The sequence below is a fragment of the Agelaius tricolor genome, unplaced genomic scaffold (genome assembly GCF_023055355.1).
Source record: "Agelaius tricolor isolate 1412-34295 unplaced genomic scaffold, bAgeTri1.0.p SCAF_26, whole genome shotgun sequence".
NCBI classification, from domain to species: Eukaryota; Metazoa; Chordata; class Aves; order Passeriformes; family Icteridae; genus Agelaius; species Agelaius tricolor.
This window is the reverse complement of record NW_027269286.1, coordinates 6,519-29,755: the sequence shown is the minus strand read 5'-3', so window position 1 is coordinate 29,755 and position 23,237 is coordinate 6,519.

The window sequence follows — 23,237 nt, the reverse complement described above, 5'->3', positions numbered from 1 at the left end:
AAGGCATCCCAGGAGAAGCGCAAAAGTGCCACAACATGGCTGCCTCCACAGCTTTTTCCTTGGGACCATCCCTAACCCTAGGCTGATTTGCCTGCCTAGGGTTACGCCTAGGGTTAGGGTTTTTGAAACCAGAAAGCCCTGAGCTCCAGGCACCCTGCTGCCGCAAAAGGCATCCCAGGAGAAGCGCAAAAGTGCCACAACATGGCTGCCTCCACAGCTTTTTCCTTGGGACCATCCCTAACCCTAGGCTGATTTGCCTGCCTAGGGTTACGCCTAGGGTTAGGGTTTTTGAAACCAGAAAGCCCTGAGCTCCAGGCACCCTGCTGCCGCAAAAGGCATCCCAGGAGAAGCGCAAAAGTGCCACAACATGGCTGCCTCCACAGCTTTTTCCTTGGGACCATCCCTAACCCTAGGCTGATTTGCCTGCCTAGGGTTACGCCTAGGGTTAGGGTTTTTGAAACCAGAAAGCCCTGAGCTCCAGGCACCCTGCTGCCGCAAAAGGCATCCCAGGAGAAGCGCAAAAGTGCCACAACATGGCTGCCTCCACAGCTTTTTCCTTGGGACCATCCCTAACCCTAGGCTGATTTGCCTGCCTAGGGTTACGCCTAGGGTTAGGGTTTTTGAAACCAGAAAGCCCTGAGCTCCAGGCACCCTGCTGCCGCAAAAGGCATCCCAGGAGAAGCGCAAAAGTGCCACAACATGGCTGCCTCCACAGCTTTTTCCTTGGGACCATCCCTAACCCTAGGCTGATTTGCCTGCCTAGGGTTACGCCTAGGGTTAGGGTTTTTGAAACCAGAAAGCCCTGAGCTCCAGGCACCCTGCTGCCGCAAAAGGCATCCCAGGAGAAGCGCAAAAGTGCCACAACATGGCTGCCTCCACAGCTTTTTCCTTGGGACCATCCCTAACCCTAGGCTGATTTGCCTGCCTAGGGTTACGCCTAGGGTTAGGGTTTTTGAAACCAGAAAGCCCTGCAGGCACCCTGCTGCCGCAAAAGGCATCCCAGGAGAAGCGCAAAAGTGCCACAACATGGCTGCCTCCACAGCTTTTTCCTTGGGACCATCCCTAACCCTAGGCTGATTTGCCTGCCTAGGGTTACGCCTAGGGTTAGGGTTTTTGAAACCAGAAAGCCCTGAGCTCCAGGCACCCTGCTGCCGCAAAAGGCATCCCAGGAGAAGCGCAAAAGTGCCACAACATGGCTGCCTCCACAGCTTTTTCCTTGGGACCATCCCTAACCCTAGGCTGATTTGCCTGCCTAGGGTTACGCCTAGGGTTAGGGTTTTTGAAACCAGAAAGCCCTGAGCTCCAGGCACCCTGCTGCCGCAAAAGGCATCCCAGGAGAAGCGCAAAAGTGCCACAACATGGCTGCCTCCACAGCTTTTTCCTTGGGACCATCCCTAACCCTAGGCTGATTTGCCTGCCTAGGGTTACGCCTAGGGTTAGGGTTTTTGAAACCAGAAAGCCCTGAGCTCCAGGCACCCTGCTGCCGCAAAAGGCATCCCAGGAGAAGCGCAAAAGTGCCACAACATGGCTGCCTCCACAGCTTTTTCCTTGGGACCATCCCTAACCCTAGGCTGATTTGCCTGCCTAGGGTTACGCCTAGGGTTAGGGTTTTTGAAACCAGAAAGCCCTGAGCTCCAGGCACCCTGCTGCCGCAAAAGGCATCCCAGGAGAAGCGCAAAAGTGCCACAACATGGCTGCCTCCACAGCTTTTTCCTTGGGACCATCCCTAACCCTAGGCTGATTTGCCTGCCTAGGGTTACGCCTAGGGTTAGGGTTTTTGAAACCAGAAAGCCCTGAGCTCCAGGCACCCTGCTGCCGCAAAAGGCATCCCAGGAGAAGCGCAAAAGTGCCACAACATGGCTGCCTCCACAGCTTTTTCCTTGGGACCATCCCTAACCCTAGGCTGATTTGCCTGCCTAGGGTTACGCCTAGGGTTAGGGTTTTTGAAACCAGAAAGCCCTGAGCTCCAGGCACCCTGCTGCCGCAAAAGGCATCCCAGGAGAAGCGCAAAAGTGCCACAACATGGCTGCCTCCACAGCTTTTTCCTTGGGACCATCCCTAACCCTAGGCTGATTTGCCTGCCTAGGGTTACGCCTAGGGTTAGGGTTTTTGAAACCAGAAAGCCCTGAGCTCCAGGCACCCTGCTGCCGCAAAAGGCATCCCAGGAGAAGCGCAAAAGTGCCACAACATGGCTGCCTCCACAGCTTTTTCCTTGGGACCATCCCTAACCCTAGGCTGATTTGCCTGCCTAGGGTTACGCCTAGGGTTAGGGTTTTTGAAACCAGAAAGCCCTGAGCTCCAGGCACCCTGCTGCCGCAAAAGGCATCCCAGGAGAAGCGCAAAAGTGCCACAACATGGCTGCCTCCACAGCTTTTTCCTTGGGACCATCCCTAACCCTAGGCTGATTTGCCTGCCTAGGGTTACGCCTAGGGTTAGGGTTTTTGAAACCAGAAAGCCCTGAGCTCCAGGCACCCTGCTGCCGCAAAAGGCATCCCAGGAGAAGCGCAAAAGTGCCACAACATGGCTGCCTCCACAGCTTTTTCCTTGGGACCATCCCTAACCCTAGGCTGATTTGCCTGCCTAGGGTTACGCCTAGGGTTAGGGTTTTTGAAACCAGAAAGCCCTGAGCTCCAGGCACCCTGCTGCCGCAAAAGGCATCCCAGGAGAAGCGCAAAAGTGCCACAACATGGCTGCCTCCACAGCTTTTTCCTTGGGACCATCCCTAACCCTAGGCTGATTTGCCTGCCTAGGGTTACGCCTAGGGTTAGGGTTTTTGAAACCAGAAAGCCCTGAGCTCCAGGCACCCTGCTGCCGCAAAAGGCATCCCAGGAGAAGCGCAAAAGTGCCACAACATGGCTGCCTCCACAGCTTTTTCCTTGGGACCATCCCTAACCCTAGGCTGATTTGCCTGCCTAGGGTTACGCCTAGGGTTAGGGTTTTTGAAACCAGAAAGCCCTGAGCTCCAGGCACCCTGCTGCCGCAAAAGGCATCCCAGGAGAAGCGCAAAAGTGCCACAACATGGCTGCCTCCACAGCTTTTTCCTTGGGACCATCCCTAACCCTAGGCTGATTTGCCTGCCTAGGGTTACGCCTAGGGTTAGGGTTTTTGAAACCAGAAAGCCCTGAGCTCCAGGCACCCTGCTGCCGCAAAAGGCATCCCAGGAGAAGCGCAAAAGTGCCACAACATGGCTGCCTCCACAGCTTTTTCCTTGGGACCATCCCTAACCCTAGGCTGATTTGCCTGCCTAGGGTTACGCCTAGGGTTAGGGTTTTTGAAACCAGAAAGCCCTGAGCTCCAGGCACCCTGCTGCCGCAAAAGGCATCCCAGGAGAAGCGCAAAAGTGCCACAACATGGCTGCCTCCACAGCTTTTTCCTTGGGACCATCCCTAACCCTAGGCTGATTTGCCTGCCTAGGGTTACGCCTAGGGTTAGGGTTTTTGAAACCAGAAAGCCCTGAGCTCCAGGCACCCTGCTGCCGCAAAAGGCATCCCAGGAGAAGCGCAAAAGTGCCACAACATGGCTGCCTCCACAGCTTTTTCCTTGGGACCATCCCTAACCCTAGGCTGATTTGCCTGCCTAGGGTTACGCCTAGGGTTAGGGTTTTTGAAACCAGAAAGCCCTGAGCTCCAGGCACCCTGCTGCCGCAAAAGGCATCCCAGGAGAAGCGCAAAAGTGCCACAACATGGCTGCCTCCACAGCTTTTTCCTTGGGACCATCCCTAACCCTAGGCTGATTTGCCTGCCTAGGGTTACGCCTAGGGTTAGGGTTTTTGAAACCAGAAAGCCCTGAGCTCCAGGCACCCTGCTGCCGCAAAAGGCATCCCAGGAGAAGCGCAAAAGTGCCACAACATGGCTGCCTCCACAGCTTTTTCCTTGGGACCATCCCTAACCCTAGGCTGATTTGCCTGCCTAGGGTTACGCCTAGGGTTAGGGTTTTTGAAACCAGAAAGCCCTGAGCTCCAGGCACCCTGCTGCCGCAAAAGGCATCCCAGGAGAAGCGCAAAAGTGCCACAACATGGCTGCCTCCACAGCTTTTTCCTTGGGACCATCCCTAACCCTAGGCTGATTTGCCTGCCTAGGGTTACGCCTAGGGTTAGGGTTTTTGAAACCAGAAAGCCCTGAGCTCCAGGCACCCTGCTGCCGCAAAAGGCATCCCAGGAGAAGCGCAAAAGTGCCACAACATGGCTGCCTCCACAGCTTTTTCCTTGGGACCATCCCTAACCCTAGGCTGATTTGCCTGCCTAGGGTTACGCCTAGGGTTAGGGTTTTTGAAACCAGAAAGCCCTGAGCTCCAGGCACCCTGCTGCCGCAAAAGGCATCCCAGGAGAAGCGCAAAAGTGCCACAACATGGCTGCCTCCACAGCTTTTTCCTTGGGACCATCCCTAACCCTAGGCTGATTTGCCTGCCTAGGGTTACGCCTAGGGTTAGGGTTTTTGAAACCAGAAAGCCCTGAGCTCCAGGCACCCTGCTGCCGCAAAAGGCATCCCAGGAGAAGCGCAAAAGTGCCACAACATGGCTGCCTCCACAGCTTTTTCCTTGGGACCATCCCTAACCCTAGGCTGATTTGCCTGCCTAGGGTTACGCCTAGGGTTAGGGTTTTTGAAACCAGAAAGCCCTGAGCTCCAGGCACCCTGCTGCCGCAAAAGGCATCCCAGGAGAAGCGCAAAAGTGCCACAACATGGCTGCCTCCACAGCTTTTTCCTTGGGACCATCCCTAACCCTAGGCTGATTTGCCTGCCTAGGGTAGGGTTACGCCTAGGGTTAGGGTTTTTGAAACCAGAAAGCCCTGAGCTCCAGGCACCCTGCTGCCGCAAAAGGCATCCCAGGAGAAGCGCAAAAGTGCCACAACATGGCTGCCTCCACAGCTTTTTCCTTGGGACCATCCCTAACCCTAGGCTGATTTGCCTGCCTAGGGTTACGCCTAGGGTTAGGGTTTTTGAAACCAGAAAGCCCTGAGCTCCAGGCACCCTGCTGCCGCAAAAGGCATCCCAGGAGAAGCGCAAAAGTGCCACAACATGGCTGCCTCCACAGCTTTTTCCTTGGGACCATCCCTAACCCTAGGCTGATTTGCCTGCCTAGGGTTACGCCTAGGGTTAGGGTTTTTGAAACCAGAAAGCCCTGAGCTCCAGGCACCCTGCTGCCGCAAAAGGCATCCCAGGAGAAGCGCAAAAGTGCCACAACATGGCTGCCTCCACAGCTTTTTCCTTGGGACCATCCCTAACCCTAGGCTGATTTGCCTGCCTAGGGTTACGCCTAGGGTTAGGGTTTTTGAAACCAGAAAGCCCTGAGCTCCAGGCACCCTGCTGCCGCAAAAGGCATCCCAGGAGAAGCGCAAAAGTGCCACAACATGGCTGCCTCCACAGCTTTTTCCTTGGGACCATCCCTAACCCTAGGCTGATTTGCCTGCCTAGGGTTACGCCTAGGGTTAGGGTTTTTGAAACCAGAAAGCCCTGAGCTCCAGGCACCCTGCTGCCGCAAAAGGCATCCCAGGAGAAGCGCAAAAGTGCCACAACATGGCTGCCTCCACAGCTTTTTCCTTGGGACCATCCCTAACCCTAGGCTGATTTGCCTGCCTAGGGTTACGCCTAGGGTTAGGGTTTTTGAAACCAGAAAGCCCTGAGCTCCAGGCACCCTGCTGCCGCAAAAGGCATCCCAGGAGAAGCGCAAAAGTGCCACAACATGGCTGCCTCCACAGCTTTTTCCTTGGGACCATCCCTAACCCTAGGCTGATTTGCCTGCCTAGGGTTACGCCTAGGGTTAGGGTTTTTGAAACCAGAAAGCCCTGAGCTCCAGGCACCCTGCTGCCGCAAAAGGCATCCCAGGAGAAGCGCAAAAGTGCCACAACATGGCTGCCTCCACAGCTTTTTCCTTGGGACCATCCCTAACCCTAGGCTGATTTGCCTGCCTAGGGTTACGCCTAGGGTTAGGGTTTTTGAAACCAGAAAGCCCTGAGCTCCAGGCACCCTGCTGCCGCAAAAGGCATCCCAGGAGAAGCGCAAAAGTGCCACAACATGGCTGCCTCCACAGCTTTTTCCTTGGGACCATCCCTAACCCTAGGCTGATTTGCCTGCCTAGGGTTACGCCTAGGGTTAGGGTTTTTGAAACCAGAAAGCCCTGAGCTCCAGGCACCCTGCTGCCGCAAAAGGCATCCCAGGAGAAGCGCAAAAGTGCCACAACATGGCTGCCTCCACAGCTTTTTCCTTGGGACCATCCCTAACCCTAGGCTGATTTGCCTGCCTAGGGTTACGCCTAGGGTTAGGGTTTTTGAAACCAGAAAGCCCTGAGCTCCAGGCACCCTGCTGCCGCAAAAGGCATCCCAGGAGAAGCGCAAAAGTGCCACAACATGGCTGCCTCCACAGCTTTTTCCTTGGGACCATCCCTAACCCTAGGCTGATTTGCCTGCCTAGGGTTACGCCTAGGGTTAGGGTTTTTGAAACCAGAAAGCCCTGAGCTCCAGGCACCCTGCTGCCGCAAAAGGCATCCCAGGAGAAGCGCAAAAGTGCCACAACATGGCTGCCTCCACAGCTTTTTCCTTGGGACCATCCCTAACCCTAGGCTGATTTGCCTGCCTAGGGTTACGCCTAGGGTTAGGGTTTTTGAAACCAGAAAGCCCTGAGCTCCAGGCACCCTGCTGCCGCAAAAGGCATCCCAGGAGAAGCGCAAAAGTGCCACAACATGGCTGCCTCCACAGCTTTTTCCTTGGGACCATCCCTAACCCTAGGCTGATTTGCCTGCCTAGGGTTACGCCTAGGGTTAGGGTTTTTGAAACCAGAAAGCCCTGAGCTCCAGGCACCCTGCTGCCGCAAAAGGCATCCCAGGAGAAGCGCAAAAGTGCCACAACATGGCTGCCTCCACAGCTTTTTCCTTGGGACCATCCCTAACCCTAGGCTGATTTGCCTGCCTAGGGTTACGCCTAGGGTTAGGGTTTTTGAAACCAGAAAGCCCTGAGCTCCAGGCACCCTGCTGCCGCAAAAGGCATCCCAGGAGAAGCGCAAAAGTGCCACAACATGGCTGCCTCCACAGCTTTTTCCTTGGGACCATCCCTAACCCTAGGCTGATTTGCCTGCCTAGGGTTACGCCTAGGGTTAGGGTTTTTGAAACCAGAAAGCCCTGAGCTCCAGGCACCCTGCTGCCGCAAAAGGCATCCCAGGAGAAGCGCAAAAGTGCCACAACATGGCTGCCTCCACAGCTTTTTCCTTGGGACCATCCCTAACCCTAGGCTGATTTGCCTGCCTAGGGTTACGCCTAGGGTTAGGGTTTTTGAAACCAGAAAGCCCTGAGCTCCAGGCACCCTGCTGCCGCAAAAGGCATCCCAGGAGAAGCGCAAAAGTGCCACAACATGGCTGCCTCCACAGCTTTTTCCTTGGGACCATCCCTAACCCTAGGCTGATTTGCCTGCCTAGGGTTACGCCTAGGGTTAGGGTTTTTGAAACCAGAAAGCCCTGAGCTCCAGGCACCCTGCTGCCGCAAAAGGCATCCCAGGAGAAGCGCAAAAGTGCCACAACATGGCTGCCTCCACAGCTTTTTCCTTGGGACCATCCCTAACCCTAGGCTGATTTGCCTGCCTAGGGTTACGCCTAGGGTTAGGGTTTTTGAAACCAGAAAGCCCTGAGCTCCAGGCACCCTGCTGCCGCAAAAGGCATCCCAGGAGAAGCGCAAAAGTGCCACAACATGGCTGCCTCCACAGCTTTTTCCTTGGGACCATCCCTAACCCTAGGCTGATTTGCCTGCCTAGGGTTACGCCTAGGGTTAGGGTTTTTGAAACCAGAAAGCCCTGAGCTCCAGGCACCCTGCTGCCGCAAAAGGCATCCCAGGAGAAGCGCAAAAGTGCCACAACATGGCTGCCTCCACAGCTTTTTCCTTGGGACCATCCCTAACCCTAGGCTGATTTGCCTGCCTAGGGTTACGCCTAGGGTTAGGGTTTTTGAAACCAGAAAGCCCTGAGCTCCAGGCACCCTGCTGCCGCAAAAGGCATCCCAGGAGAAGCGCAAAAGTGCCACAACATGGCTGCCTCCACAGCTTTTTCCTTGGGACCATCCCTAACCCTAGGCTGATTTGCCTGCCTAGGGTTACGCCTAGGGTTAGGGTTTTTGAAACCAGAAAGCCCTGAGCTCCAGGCACCCTGCTGCCGCAAAAGGCATCCCAGGAGAAGCGCAAAAGTGCCACAACATGGCTGCCTCCACAGCTTTTTCCTTGGGACCATCCCTAACCCTAGGCTGATTTGCCTGCCTAGGGTTACGCCTAGGGTTAGGGTTTTTGAAACCAGAAAGCCCTGAGCTCCAGGCACCCTGCTGCCGCAAAAGGCATCCCAGGAGAAGCGCAAAAGTGCCACAACATGGCTGCCTCCACAGCTTTTTCCTTGGGACCATCCCTAACCCTAGGCTGATTTGCCTGCCTAGGGTTACGCCTAGGGTTAGGGTTTTTGAAACCAGAAAGCCCTGAGCTCCAGGCACCCTGCTGCCGCAAAAGGCATCCCAGGAGAAGCGCAAAAGTGCCACAACATGGCTGCCTCCACAGCTTTTTCCTTGGGACCATCCCTAACCCTAGGCTGATTTGCCTGCCTAGGGTTACGCCTAGGGTTAGGGTTTTTGAAACCAGAAAGCCCTGAGCTCCAGGCACCCTGCTGCCGCAAAAGGCATCCCAGGAGAAGCGCAAAAGTGCCACAACATGGCTGCCTCCACAGCTTTTTCCTTGGGACCATCCCTAACCCTAGGCTGATTTGCCTGCCTAGGGTTACGCCTAGGGTTAGGGTTTTTGAAACCAGAAAGCCCTGAGCTCCAGGCACCCTGCTGCCGCAAAAGGCATCCCAGGAGAAGCGCAAAAGTGCCACAACATGGCTGCCTCCACAGCTTTTTCCTTGGGACCATCCCTAACCCTAGGCTGATTTGCCTGCCTAGGGTTACGCCTAGGGTTAGGGTTTTCGAAACCAGAAAGCCCTGAGCTCCAGGCACCCTGCTGCCGCAAAAGGCATCCCAGGAGAAGCGCAAAAGTGCCACAACATGGCTGCCTCCACAGCTTTTTCCTTGGGACCATCCCTAACCCTAGGCTGATTTGCCTGCCTAGGGTTACGCCTAGGGTTAGGGTTTTCGAAACCAGAAAGCCCTGAGCTCCAGGCACCCTGCTGCCGCAAAAGGCATCCCAGGAGAAGCGCAAAAGTGCCACAACATGGCTGCCTCCACAGCTTTTTCCTTGGGACCATCCCTAACCCTAGGCTGATTTGCCTGCCTAGGGTTACGCCTAGGGTTAGGGTTTTTCGAAACCAGAAAGCCCTGAGCTCCAGGCACCCTGCTGCCGCAAAAGGCATCCCAGGAGAAGCGCAAAAGTGCCACAACATGGCTGCCTCCACAGCTTTTTCCTTGGGACCATCCCTAACCCTAGGCTGATTTGCCTGCCTAGGGTTACGCCTAGGGTTAGGGTTTTCGAAACCAGAAAGCCCTGAGCTCCAGGCACCCTGCTGCCGCAAAAGGCATCCCAGGAGAAGCGCAAAAGTGCCACAACATGGCTGCCTCCACAGCTTTTTCCTTGGGACCATCCCTAACCCTAGGCTGATTTGCCTGCCTAGGGTTACGCCTAGGGTTAGGGTTTTCGAAACCAGAAAGCCCTGAGCTCCAGGCACCCTGCTGCCGCAAAAGGCATCCCAGGAGAAGCGCAAAAGTGCCACAACATGGCTGCCTCCACAGCTTTTTCCTTGGGACCATCCCTAACCCTAGGCTGATTTGCCTGCCTAGGGTTACGCCTAGGGTTAGGGTTTTTCGAAACCAGAAAGCCCTGAGCTCCAGGCACCCTGCTGCCGCAAAAGGCATCCCAGGAGAAGCGCAAAAGTGCCACAACATGGCTGCCTCCACAGCTTTTTCCTTGGGACCATCCCTAACCCTAGGCTGATTTGCCTGCCTAGGGTTACGCCTAGGGTTAGGGTTTTCGAAACCAGAAAGCCCTGAGCTCCAGGCACCCTGCTGCCGCAAAAGGCATCCCAGGAGAAGCGCAAAAGTGCCACAACATGGCTGCCTCCACAGCTTTTTCCTTGGGACCATCCCTAACCCTAGGCTGATTTGCCTGCCTAGGGTTACGCCTAGGGTTAGGGTTTTTGAAACCAGAAAGCCCTGAGCTCCAGGCACCCTGCTGCCGCAAAAGGCATCCCAGGAGAAGCGCAAAAGTGCCACAACATGGCTGCCTCCACAGCTTTTTCCTTGGGACCATCCCTAACCCTAGGCTGATTTGCCTGCCTAGGGTTACGCCTAGGGTTAGGGTTTTTGAAACCAGAAAGCCCTGAGCTCCAGGCACCCTGCTGCCGCAAAAGGCATCCCAGGAGAAGCGCAAAAGTGCCACAACATGGCTGCCTCCACAGCTTTTTCCTTGGGACCATCCCTAACCCTAGGCTGATTTGCCTGCCTAGGGTTACGCCTAGGGTTAGGGTTTTTGAAACCAGAAAGCCCTGAGCTCCAGGCACCCTGCTGCCGCAAAAGGCATCCCAGGAGAAGCGCAAAAGTGCCACAACATGGCTGCCTCCACAGCTTTTTCCTTGGGACCATCCCTAACCCTAGGCTGATTTGCCTGCCTAGGGTTACGCCTAGGGTTAGGGTTTTTGAAACCAGAAAGCCCTGAGCTCCAGGCACCCTGCTGCCGCAAAAGGCATCCCAGGAGAAGCGCAAAAGTGCCACAACATGGCTGCCTCCACAGCTTTTTCCTTGGGACCATCCCTAACCCTAGGCTGATTTGCCTGCCTAGGGTTACGCCTAGGGTTAGGGTTTTTGAAACCAGAAAGCCCTGAGCTCCAGGCACCCTGCTGCCGCAAAAGGCATCCCAGGAGAAGCGCAAAAGTGCCACAACATGGCTGCCTCCACAGCTTTTTCCTTGGGACCATCCCTAACCCTAGGCTGATTTGCCTGCCTAGGGTTACGCCTAGGGTTAGGGTTTTTGAAACCAGAAAGCCCTGAGCTCCAGGCACCCTGCTGCCGCAAAAGGCATCCCAGGAGAAGCGCAAAAGTGCCACAACATGGCTGCCTCCACAGCTTTTTCCTTGGGACCATCCCTAACCCTAGGCTGATTTGCCTGCCTAGGGTTACGCCTAGGGTTAGGGTTTTTGAAACCAGAAAGCCCTGAGCTCCAGGCACCCTGCTGCCGCAAAAGGCATCCCAGGAGAAGCGCAAAAGTGCCACAACATGGCTGCCTCCACAGCTTTTTCCTTGGGACCATCCCTAACCCTAGGCTGATTTGCCTGCCTAGGGTTACGCCTAGGGTTAGGGTTTTTGAAACCAGAAAGCCCTGAGCTCCAGGCACCCTGCTGCCGCAAAAGGCATCCCAGGAGAAGCGCAAAAGTGCCACAACATGGCTGCCTCCACAGCTTTTTCCTTGGGACCATCCCTAACCCTAGGCTGATTTGCCTGCCTAGGGTTACGCCTAGGGTTAGGGTTTTTGAAACCAGAAAGCCCTGAGCTCCAGGCACCCTGCTGCCGCAAAAGGCATCCCAGGAGAAGCGCAAAAGTGCCACAACATGGCTGCCTCCACAGCTTTTTCCTTGGGACCATCCCTAACCCTAGGCTGATTTGCCTGCCTAGGGTTACGCCTAGGGTTAGGGTTTTTGAAACCAGAAAGCCCTGAGCTCCAGGCACCCTGCTGCCGCAAAAGGCATCCCAGGAGAAGCGCAAAAGTGCCACAACATGGCTGCCTCCACAGCTTTTTCCTTGGGACCATCCCTAACCCTAGGCTGATTTGCCTGCCTAGGGTTACGCCTAGGGTTAGGGTTTTTGAAACCAGAAAGCCCTGAGCTCCAGGCACCCTGCTGCCGCAAAAGGCATCCCAGGAGAAGCGCAAAAGTGCCACAACATGGCTGCCTCCACAGCTTTTTCCTTGGGACCATCCCTAACCCTAGGCTGATTTGCCTGCCTAGGGTTACGCCTAGGGTTAGGGTTTTTGAAACCAGAAAGCCCTGAGCTCCAGGCACCCTGCTGCCGCAAAAGGCATCCCAGGAGAAGCGCAAAAGTGCCACAACATGGCTGCCTCCACAGCTTTTTCCTTGGGACCATCCCTAACCCTAGGCTGATTTGCCTGCCTAGGGTTACGCCTAGGGTTAGGGTTTTTGAAACCAGAAAGCCCTGAGCTCCAGGCACCCTGCTGCCGCAAAAGGCATCCCAGGAGAAGCGCAAAAGTGCCACAACATGGCTGCCTCCACAGCTTTTTCCTTGGGACCATCCCTAACCCTAGGCTGATTTGCCTGCCTAGGGTTACGCCTAGGGTTAGGGTTTTTGAAACCAGAAAGCCCTGAGCTCCAGGCACCCTGCTGCCGCAAAAGGCATCCCAGGAGAAGCGCAAAAGTGCCACAACATGGCTGCCTCCACAGCTTTTTCCTTGGGACCATCCCTAACCCTAGGCTGATTTGCCTGCCTAGGGTTACGCCTAGGGTTAGGGTTTTTGAAACCAGAAAGCCCTGAGCTCCAGGCACCCTGCTGCCGCAAAAGGCATCCCAGGAGAAGCGCAAAAGTGCCACAACATGGCTGCCTCCACAGCTTTTTCCTTGGGACCATCCCTAACCCTAGGCTGATTTGCCTGCCTAGGGTTACGCCTAGGGTTAGGGTTTTTGAAACCAGAAAGCCCTGAGCTCCAGGCACCCTGCTGCCGCAAAAGGCATCCCAGGAGAAGCGCAAAAGTGCCACAACATGGCTGCCTCCACAGCTTTTTCCTTGGGACCATCCCTAACCCTAGGCTGATTTGCCTGCCTAGGGTTACGCCTAGGGTTAGGGTTTTTGAAACCAGAAAGCCCTGAGCTCCAGGCACCCTGCTGCCGCAAAAGGCATCCCAGGAGAAGCGCAAAAGTGCCACAACATGGCTGCCTCCACAGCTTTTTCCTTGGGACCATCCCTAACCCTAGGCTGATTTGCCTGCCTAGGGTTACGCCTAGGGTTAGGGTTTTTGAAACCAGAAAGCCCTGAGCTCCAGGCACCCTGCTGCCGCAAAAGGCATCCCAGGAGAAGCGCAAAAGTGCCACAACATGGCTGCCTCCACAGCTTTTTCCTTGGGACCATCCCTAACCCTAGGCTGATTTGCCTGCCTAGGGTTACGCCTAGGGTTAGGGTTTTTGAAACCAGAAAGCCCTGAGCTCCAGGCACCCTGCTGCCGCAAAAGGCATCCCAGGAGAAGCGCAAAAGTGCCACAACATGGCTGCCTCCACAGCTTTTTCCTTGGGACCATCCCTAACCCTAGGCTGATTTGCCTGCCTAGGGTTACGCCTAGGGTTAGGGTTTTTGAAACCAGAAAGCCCTGAGCTCCAGGCACCCTGCTGCCGCAAAAGGCATCCCAGGAGAAGCGCAAAAGTGCCACAACATGGCTGCCTCCACAGCTTTTTCCTTGGGACCATCCCTAACCCTAGGCTGATTTGCCTGCCTAGGGTTACGCCTAGGGTTAGGGTTTTTGAAACCAGAAAGCCCTGAGCTCCAGGCACCCTGCTGCCGCAAAAGGCATCCCAGGAGAAGCGCAAAAGTGCCACAACATGGCTGCCTCCACAGCTTTTTCCTTGGGACCATCCCTAACCCTAGGCTGATTTGCCTGCCTAGGGTTACGCCTAGGGTTAGGGTTTTTGAAACCAGAAAGCCCTGAGCTCCAGGCACCCTGCTGCCGCAAAAGGCATCCCAGGAGAAGCGCAAAAGTGCCACAACATGGCTGCCTCCACAGCTTTTTCCTTGGGACCATCCCTAACCCTAGGCTGATTTGCCTGCCTAGGGTTACGCCTAGGGTTAGGGTTTTTGAAACCAGAAAGCCCTGAGCTCCAGGCACCCTGCTGCCGCAAAAGGCATCCCAGGAGAAGCGCAAAAGTGCCACAACATGGCTGCCTCCACAGCTTTTTCCTTGGGACCATCCCTAACCCTAGGCTGATTTGCCTGCCTAGGGTTACGCCTCTAGGGTTAGGGTTTTTGAAACCAGAAAGCCCTGAGCTCCAGGCACCCTGCTGCCGCAAAAGGCATCCCAGGAGAAGCGCAAAAGTGCCACAACATGGCTGCCTCCACAGCTTTTTCCTTGGGACCATCCCTAACCCTAGGCTGATTTGCCTGCCTAGGGTTACGCCTAGGGTTAGGGTTTTTGAAACCAGAAAGCCCTGAGCTCCAGGCACCCTGCTGCCGCAAAAGGCATCCCAGGAGAAGCGCAAAAGTGCCACAACATGGCTGCCTCCACAGCTTTTTCCTTGGGACCATCCCTAACCCTAGGCTGATTTGCCTGCCTAGGGTTACGCCTAGGGTTAGGGTTTTTGAAACCAGAAAGCCCTGAGCTCCAGGCACCCTGCTGCCGCAAAAGGCATCCCAGGAGAAGCGCAAAAGTGCCACAACATGGCTGCCTCCACAGCTTTTTCCTTGGGACCATCCCTAACCCTAGGCTGATTTGCCTGCCTAGGGTTACGCCTAGGGTTAGGGTTTTTGAAACCAGAAAGCCCTGAGCTCCAGGCACCCTGCTGCCGCAAAAGGCATCCCAGGAGAAGCGCAAAAGTGCCACAACGTGGCTGCCTCCACAGCTTTTTCCTTGGGACCATCCCTAACCCTAGGCTGATTTGCCTGCCTAGGGTTACGCCTAGGGTTAGGGTTTTTGAAACCAGAAAGCCCTGAGCTCCAGGCACCCTGCTGCCGCAAAAGGCATCCCAGGAGAAGCGCAAAAGTGCCACAACGTGGCTGCCTCCACAGCTTTTTCCTTGGGACCATCCCTAACCCTAGGCTGATTTGCCTGCCTAGGGTTACGCCTAGGGTTAGGGTTTTTGAAACCAGAAAGCCCTGAGCTCCAGGCACCCTGCTGCCGCAAAAGGCATCCCAGGAGAAGCGCAAAAGTGCCACAACATGGCTGCCTCCACAGCTTTTTCCTTGGGACCATCCCTAACCCTAGGCTGATTTGCCTGCCTAGGGTTACGCCTAGGGTTAGGGTTTTTGAAACCAGAAAGCCCTGAGCTCCAGGCACCCTGCTGCCGCAAAAGGCATCCCAGGAGAAGCGCAAAAGTGCCACAACATGGCTGCCTCCACAGCTTTTTCCTTGGGACCATCCCTAACCCTAGGCTGATTTGCCTGCCTAGGGTTACGCCTAGGGTTAGGGTTTTTGAAACCAGAAAGCCCTGAGCTCCAGGCACCCTGCTGCCGCAAAAGGCATCCCAGGAGAAGCGCAAAAGTGCCACAACATGGCTGCCTCCACAGCTTTTTCCTTGGGACCATCCCTAACCCTAGGCTGATTTGCCTGCCTAGGGTTACGCCTAGGGTTAGGGTTTTTGAAACCAGAAAGCCCTGAGCTCCAGGCACCCTGCTGCCGCAAAAGGCATCCCAGGAGAAGCGCAAAAGTGCCACAACATGGCTGCCTCCACAGCTTTTTCCTTGGGACCATCCCTAACCCTAGGCTGATTTGCCTGCCTAGGGTTACGCCTAGGGTTAGGGTTTTTGAAACCAGAAAGCCCTGAGCTCCAGGCACCCTGCTGCCGCAAAAGGCATCCCAGGAGAAGCGCAAAAGTGCCACAACATGGCTGCCTCCACAGCTTTTTCCTTGGGACCATCCCTAACCCTAGGCTGATTTGCCTGCCTAGGGTTACGCCTAGGGTTAGGGTTTTTGAAACCAGAAAGCCCTGAGCTCCAGGCACCCTGCTGCCGCAAAAGGCATCCCAGGAGAAGCGCAAAAGTGCCACAACATGGCTGCCTCCACAGCTTTTTCCTTGGGACCATCCCTAACCCTAGGCTGATTTGCCTGCCTAGGGTTACGCCTAGGGTTAGGGTTTTTGAAACCAGAAAGCCCTGAGCTCCAGGCACCCTGCTGCCGCAAAAGGCATCCCAGGAGAAGCGCAAAAGTGCCACAACATGGCTGCCTCCACAGCTTTTTCCTTGGGACCATCCCTAACCCTAGGCTGATTTGCCTGCCTAGGGTTACGCCTAGGGTTAGGGTTTTTGAAACCAGAAAGCCCTGAGCTCCAGGCACCCTGCTGCCGCAAAAGGCATCCCAGGAGAAGCGCAAAAGTGCCACAACATGGCTGCCTCCACAGCTTTTTCCTTGGGACCATCCCTAACCCTAGGCTGATTTGCCTGCCTAGGGTTACGCCTAGGGTTAGGGTTTTTGAAACCAGAAAGCCCTGAGCTCCAGGCACCCTGCTGCCGCAAAAGGCATCCCAGGAGAAGCGCAAAAGTGCCACAACATGGCTGCCTCCACAGCTTTTTCCTTGGGACCATCCCTAACCCTAGGCTGATTTGCCTGCCTAGGGTTACGCCTAGGGTTAGGGTTTTTGAAACCAGAAAGCCCTGAGCTCCAGGCACCCTGCTGCCGCAAAAGGCATCCCAGGAGAAGCGCAAAAGTGCCACAACATGGCTGCCTCCACAGCTTTTTCCTTGGGACCATCCCTAACCCTAGGCTGATTTGCCTGCCTAGGGTTACGCCTAGGGTTAGGGTTTTTGAAACCAGAAAGCCCTGAGCTCCAGGCACCCTGCTGCCGCAAAAGGCATCCCAGGAGAAGCGCAAAAGTGCCACAACATGGCTGCCTCCACAGCTTTTTCCTTGGGACCATCCCTAACCCTAGGCTGATTTGCCTGCCTAGGGTTACGCCTAGGGTTAGGGTTTTTGAAACCAGAAAGCCCTGAGCTCCAGGCACCCTGCTGCCGCAAAAGGCATCCCAGGAGAAGCGCAAAAGTGCCACAACATGGCTGCCTCCACAGCTTTTTCCTTGGGACCATCCCTAACCCTAGGCTGATTTGCCTGCCTAGGGTTACGCCTAGGGTTAGGGTTTTTGAAACCAGAAAGCCCTGAGCTCCAGGCACCCTGCTGCCGCAAAAGGCATCCCAGGAGAAGCGCAAAAGTGCCACAACATGGCTGCCTCCACAGCTTTTTCCTTGGGACCATCCCTAACCCTAGGCTGATTTGCCTGCCTAGGGTTACGCCTAGGGTTAGGGTTTTTGAAACCAGAAAGCCCTGAGCTCCAGGCACCCTGCTGCCGCAAAAGGCATCCCAGGAGAAGCGCAAAAGTGCCACAACATGGCTGCCTCCACAGCTTTTTCCTTGGGACCATCCCTAACCCTAGGCTGATTTGCCTGCCTAGGGTTACGCCTAGGGTTAGGGTTTTTGAAACCAGAAAGCCCTGAGCTCCAGGCACCCTGCTGCCGCAAAAGGCATCCCAGGAGAAGCGCAAAAGTGCCACAACATGGCTGCCTCCACAGCTTTTTCCTTGGGACCATCCCTAACCCTAGGCTGATTTGCCTGCCTAGGGTTACGCCTAGGGTTAGGGTTTTTGAAACCAGAAAGCCCTGAGCTCCAGGCACCCTGCTGCCGCAAAAGGCATCCCAGGAGAAGCGCAAAAGTGCCACAACATGGCTGCCTCCACAGCTTTTTCCTTGGGACCATCCCTAACCCTAGGCTGATTTGCCTGCCTAGGGTTACGCCTAGGGTTAGGGTTTTTGAAACCAGAAAGCCCTGAGCTCCAGGCACCCTGCTGCCGCAAAAGGCATCCCAGGAGAAGCGCAAAAGTGCCACAACATGGCTGCCTCCACAGCTTTTTCCTTGGGACCATCCCTAACCCTAGGCTGATTTGCCTGCCTAGGGTTACGCCTAGGGTTAGGGTTTTTGAAACCAGAAAGCCCTGAGCTCCAGGCACCCTGCTGCCGCAAAAGGCATCCCAGGAGAAGCGCAAAAGTGCCACAACATGGCTGCCTCCACAGCTTTTTCCTTGGGACCATCCCTAACCCTAGGCTGATTTGCCTGCCTAGGGTTACGCCTAGGGTTAGGGTTTTTGAAACCAGAAAGCCCTGAGCTCCAGGCACCCTGCTGCCGCAAAAGGCATCCCAGGAGAAGCGCAAAAGTGCCACAACATGGCTGCCTCCACAGCTTTTTCCTTGGGACCATCCCTAACCCTAGGCTGATTTGCCTGCCTAGGGTTACGCCTAGGGTTAGGGTTTTTGAAACCAGAAAGCCCTGAGCTCCAGGCACCCTGCTGCCGCAAAAGGCATCCCAGGAGAAGCGCAAAAGTGCCACAACATGGCTGCCTCCACAGCTTTTTCCTTGGGACCATCCCTAACCCTAGGCTGATTTGCCTGCCTAGGGTTACGCCTAGGGTTAGGGTTTTTGAAACCAGAAAGCCCTGAGCTCCAGGCACCCTGCTGCCGCAAAAGGCATCCCAGGAGAAGCGCAAAAGTGCCACAACATGGCTGCCTCCACAGCTTTTTCCTTGGGACCATCCCTAACCCTAGGCTGATTTGCCTGCCTAGGGTTACGCCTAGGGTTAGGGTTTTTGAAACCAGAAAGCCCTGAGCTCCAGGCACCCTGCTGCCGCAAAAGGCATCCCAGGAGAAGCGCAAAAGTGCCACAACATGGCTGCCTCCACAGCTTTTTCCTTGGGACCATCCCTAACCCTAGGCTGATTTGCCTGCCTAGGGTTACGCCTAGGGTTAGGGTTTTTGAAACCAGAAAGCCCTGAGCTCCAGGCACCCTGCTGCCGCAAAAGGCATCCCAGGAGAAGCGCAAAAGTGCCACAACATGGCTGCCTCCACAGCTTTTTCCTTGGGACCATCCCTAACCCTAGGCTGATTTGCCTGCCTAGGGGGTTAGGTACGCCTAGGGTTAGGGTTTTTGAAACCAGAAAGCCCTGAGCTCCAGGCACCCTGCTGCCGCAAAAGGCATCCCAGGAGAAGCGCAAAAGTGCCACAACATGGCTGCCTCCACAGCTTTTTCCTTGGGACCATCCCTAACCCTAGGCTGATTTGCCTGCCTAGGGTTACGCCTAGGGTTAGGGTTTTTGAAACCAGAAAGCCCTGAGCTCCAGGCACCCTGCTGCCGCAAAAGGCATCCCAGGAGAAGCGCAAAAGTGCCACAACATGGCTGCCTCCACAGCTTTTTCCTTGGGACCATCCCTAACCCTAGGCTGATTTGCCTGCCTAGGGTTACGCCTAGGGTTAGGGTTTTTGAAACCAGAAAGCCCTGAGCTCCAGGCACCCTGCTGCCGCAAAAGGCATCCCAGGAGAAGCGCAAAAGTGCCACAACATGGCTGCCTCCACAGCTTTTTCCTTGGGACCATCCCTAACCCTAGGCTGATTTGCCTGCCTAGGGTTACGCCTAGGGTTAGGGTTTTTGAAACCAGAAAGCCCTGAGCTCCAGGCACCCTGCTGCCGCAAAAGGCATCCCAGGAGAAGCGCAAAAGTGCCACAACATGGCTGCCTCCACAGCTTTTTCCTTGGGACCATCCCTAACCCTAGGCTGATTTGCTTGCCTAGGGTTAGGGTAGGGTTACGCCTAGGGTTAGGGTTTTTGAAACCAGAAAGCCCTGAGCTCCAGGCACCCTGCTGCCGCAAAAGGCATCCCAGGAGAAGCGCAAAAGTGCCACAACATGGCTGCCTCCACAGCTTTTTCCTTGGGACCATCCCTAACCCTAGGCTGATTTGCCTGCCTAGGGTTACGCCTAGGGTTAGGGTTTTTGAAACCAGAAAGCCCTGAGCTCCAGGCACCCTGCTGCCGCAAAAGGCATCCCAGGAGAAGCGCAAAAGTGCCACAACATGGCTGCCTCCACAGCTTTTTCCTTGGGACCATCCCTAACCCTAGGCTGATTTGCCTGCCTAGGGTTACGCCTAGGGTTAGGGTTTTTGAAACCAGAAAGCCCTGAGCTCCAGGCACCCTGCTGCCGCAAAAGGCATCCCAGGAGAAGCGCAAAAGTGCCACAACATGGCTGCCTCCACAGCTTTTTCCTTGGGACCATCCCTAACCCTAGGCTGATTTGCCTGCCTAGGGTTACGCCTAGGGTTAGGGTTTTTGAAACCAGAAAGCCCTGAGCTCCAGGCACCCTGCTGCCGCAAAAGGCATCCCAGGAGAAGCGCAAAAGTGCCACAACATGGCTGCCTCCACAGCTTTTTCCTTGGGACCATCCCTAACCCTAGGCTGATTTGCCTAGGCTAGGTAGGGTTACGCCTAGGGTTAGGGTTTTTGAAACCAGAAAGCCCTGAGCTCCAGGCACCCTGCTGCCGCAAAAGGCATCCCAGGAGAAGCGCAAAAGTGCCACAACATGGCTGCCTCCACAGCTTTTTCCTTGGGACCATCCCTAACCCTAGGCTGATTTGCCTGCCTAGGGTTACGCCTAGGGTTAGGGTTTTTGAAACCAGAAAGCCCTGAGCTCCAGGCACCCTGCTGCCGCAAAAGGCATCCCAGGAGAAGCGCAAAAGTGCCACAACATGGCTGCCTCCACAGCTTTTTCCTTGGGACCATCCCTAACCCTAGGCTGATTTGCCTGCCTAGGGTTACGCCTAGGGTTAGGGTTTTTGAAACCAGAAAGCCCTGAGCTCCAGGCACCCTGCTGCCGCAAAAGGCATCCCAGGAGAAGCGCAAAAGTGCCACAACATGGCTGCCTCCACAGCTTTTTCCTTGGGACCATCCCTAACCCTAGGCTGATTTGCCTGCCTAGGGTTACGCCTAGGGTTAGGGTTTTTGAAACCAGAAAGCCCTGAGCTCCAGGCACCCTGCTGCCGCAAAAGGCATCCCAGGAGAAGCGCAAAAGTGCCACAACATGGCTGCCTCCACAGCTTTTTCCTTGGGACCATCCCTAACCCTAGGCTGATTTGCCTGCCTAGGGTTACGCCTAGGGTTAGGGTTTTTGAAACCAGAAAGCCCTGAGCTCCAGGCACCCTGCTGCCGCAAAAGGCATCCCAGGAGAAGCGCAAAAGTGCCACAACATGGCTGCCTCCACAGCTTTTTCCTTGGGACCATCCCTAACCCTAGGCTGATTTGCCTGCCTAGGGTTACGCCTAGGGTTAGGGTTTTTGAAACCAGAAAGCCCTGAGCTCCAGGCACCCTGCTGCCGCAAAAGGCATCCCAGGAGAAGCGCAAAAGTGCCACAACATGGCTGCCTCCACAGCTTTTTCCTTGGGACCATCCCTAACCCTAGGCTGATTTGCCTGCCTAGGGTTACGCCTAGGGTTAGGGTTTTTGAAACCAGAAAGCCCTGAGCTCCAGGCACCCTGCTGCCGCAAAAGGCATCCCAGGAGAAGCGCAAAAGTGCCACAACATGGCTGCCTCCACAGCTTTTTCCTTGGGACCATCCCTAACCCTAGGCTGATTTGCCTGCCTAGGGTTACGCCTAGGGTTAGGGTTTTTGAAACCAGAAAGCCCTGAGCTCCAGGCACCCTGCTGCCGCAAAAGGCATCCCAGGAGAAGCGCAAAAGTGCCACAACATGGCTGCCTCCACAGCTTTTTCCTTGGGACCATCCCTAACCCTAGGCTGATTTGCCTGCCTAGGGTTACGCCTAGGGTTAGGGTTTTTGAAACCAGAAAGCCCTGAGCTCCAGGCACCCTGCTGCCGCAAAAGGCATCCCAGGAGAAGCGCAAAAGTGCCACAACATGGCTGCCTCCACAGCTTTTTCCTTGGGACCATCCCTAACCCTAGGCTGATTTGCCTGCCTAGGGTTACGCCTAGGGTTAGGGTTTTTGAAACCAGAAAGCCCTGAGCTCCAGGCACCCTGCTGCCGCAAAAGGCATCCCAGGAGAAGCGCAAAAGTGCCACAACATGGCTGCCTCCACAGCTTTTTCCTTGGGACCATCCCTAACCCTAGGCTGATTTGCCTGCCTAGGGTTACGCCTAGGGTTAGGGTTTTTGAAACCAGAAAGCCCTGAGCTCCAGGCACCCTGCTGCCGCAAAAGGCATCCCAGGAGAAGCGCAAAAGTGCCACAACATGGCTGCCTCCACAGCTTTTTCCTTGGGACCATCCCTAACCCTAGGCTGATTTGCCTGCCTAGGGTTACGCCTAGGGTTAGGGTTTTTGAAACCAGAAAGCCCTGAGCTCCAGGCACCCTGCTGCCGCAAAAGGCATCCCAGGAGAAGCGCAAAAGTGCCACAACATGGCTGCCTCCACAGCTTTTTCCTTGGGACCATCCCTAACCCTAGGCTGATTTGCCTGCCTAGGTAGGGTTAGGTTACGCCTAGGGTTAGGGTTTTTGAAACCAGAAAGCCCTGAGCTCCAGGCACCCTGCTGCCGCAAAAGGCATCCCAGGAGAAGCGCAAAAGTGCCACAACATGGCTGCCTCCACAGCTTTTTCCTTGGGACCATCCCTAACCCTAGGCTGATTTGCCTGCCTAGGGTTACGCCTAGGGTTAGGGTTTTTGAAACCAGAAAGCCCTGAGCTCCAGGCACCCTGCTGCCGCAAAAGGCATCCCAGGAGAAGCGCAAAAGTGCCACAACATGGCTGCCTCCACAGCTTTTTCCTTGGGACCATCCCTAACCCTAGGCTGATTTGCCTGCCTAGGGTTACGCCTAGGGTTAGGGTTTTTGAAACCAGAAAGCCCTGAGCTCCAGGCACCCTGCTGCCGCAAAAGGCATCCCAGGAGAAGCGCAAAAGTGCCACAACATGGCTGCCTCCACAGCTTTTTCCTTGGGACCATCCCTAACCCTAGGCTGATTTGCCTGCCTAGGGTTACGCCTAGGGTTAGGGTTTTTGAAACCAGAAAGCCCTGAGCTCCAGGCACCCTGCTGCCGCAAAAGGCATCCCAGGAGAAGCGCAAAAGTGCCACAACATGGCTGCCTCCACAGCTTTTTCCTTGGGACCATCCCTAACCCTAGGCTGATTTGCCTGCCTAGGGTTACGCCTAGGGTTAGGGTTTTTGAAACCAGAAAGCCCTGAGCTCCAGGCACCCTGCTGCCGCAAAAGGCATCCCAGGAGAAGCGCAAAAGTGCCACAACATGGCTGCCTCCACAGCTTTTTCCTTGGGACCATCCCTAACCCTAGGCTGATTTGCCTGCCTAGGGTTACGCCTAGGGTTAGGGTTTTTGAAACCAGAAAGCCCTGAGCTCCAGGCACCCTGCTGCCGCAAAAGGCATCCCAGGAGAAGCGCAAAAGTGCCACAACGTGGCTGCCTCCACAGCTTTTTCCTTGGGACCATCCCTAACCCTAGGCTGATTTGCCTGCCTAGGGTTACGCCTAGGGTTAGGGTTTTTGAAACCAGAAAGCCCTGAGCTCCAGGCACCCTGCTGCCGCAAAAGGCATCCCAGGAGAAGCGCAAAAGTGCCACAACATGGCTGCCTCCACAGCTTTTTCCTTGGGACCATCCCTAACCCTAGGCTGATTTGCCTGCCTAGGGTTACGCCTAGGGTTAGGGTTTTTGAAACCAGAAAGCCCTGAGCTCCAGGCACCCTGCTGCCGCAAAAGGCATCCCAGGAGAAGCGCAAAAGTGCCACAACATGGCTGCCTCCACAGCTTTTTCCTTGGGACCATCCCTAACCCTAGGCTGATTTGCTGCCTAGGGTTACGCCTAGGGTTAGGGTTTTTGAAAC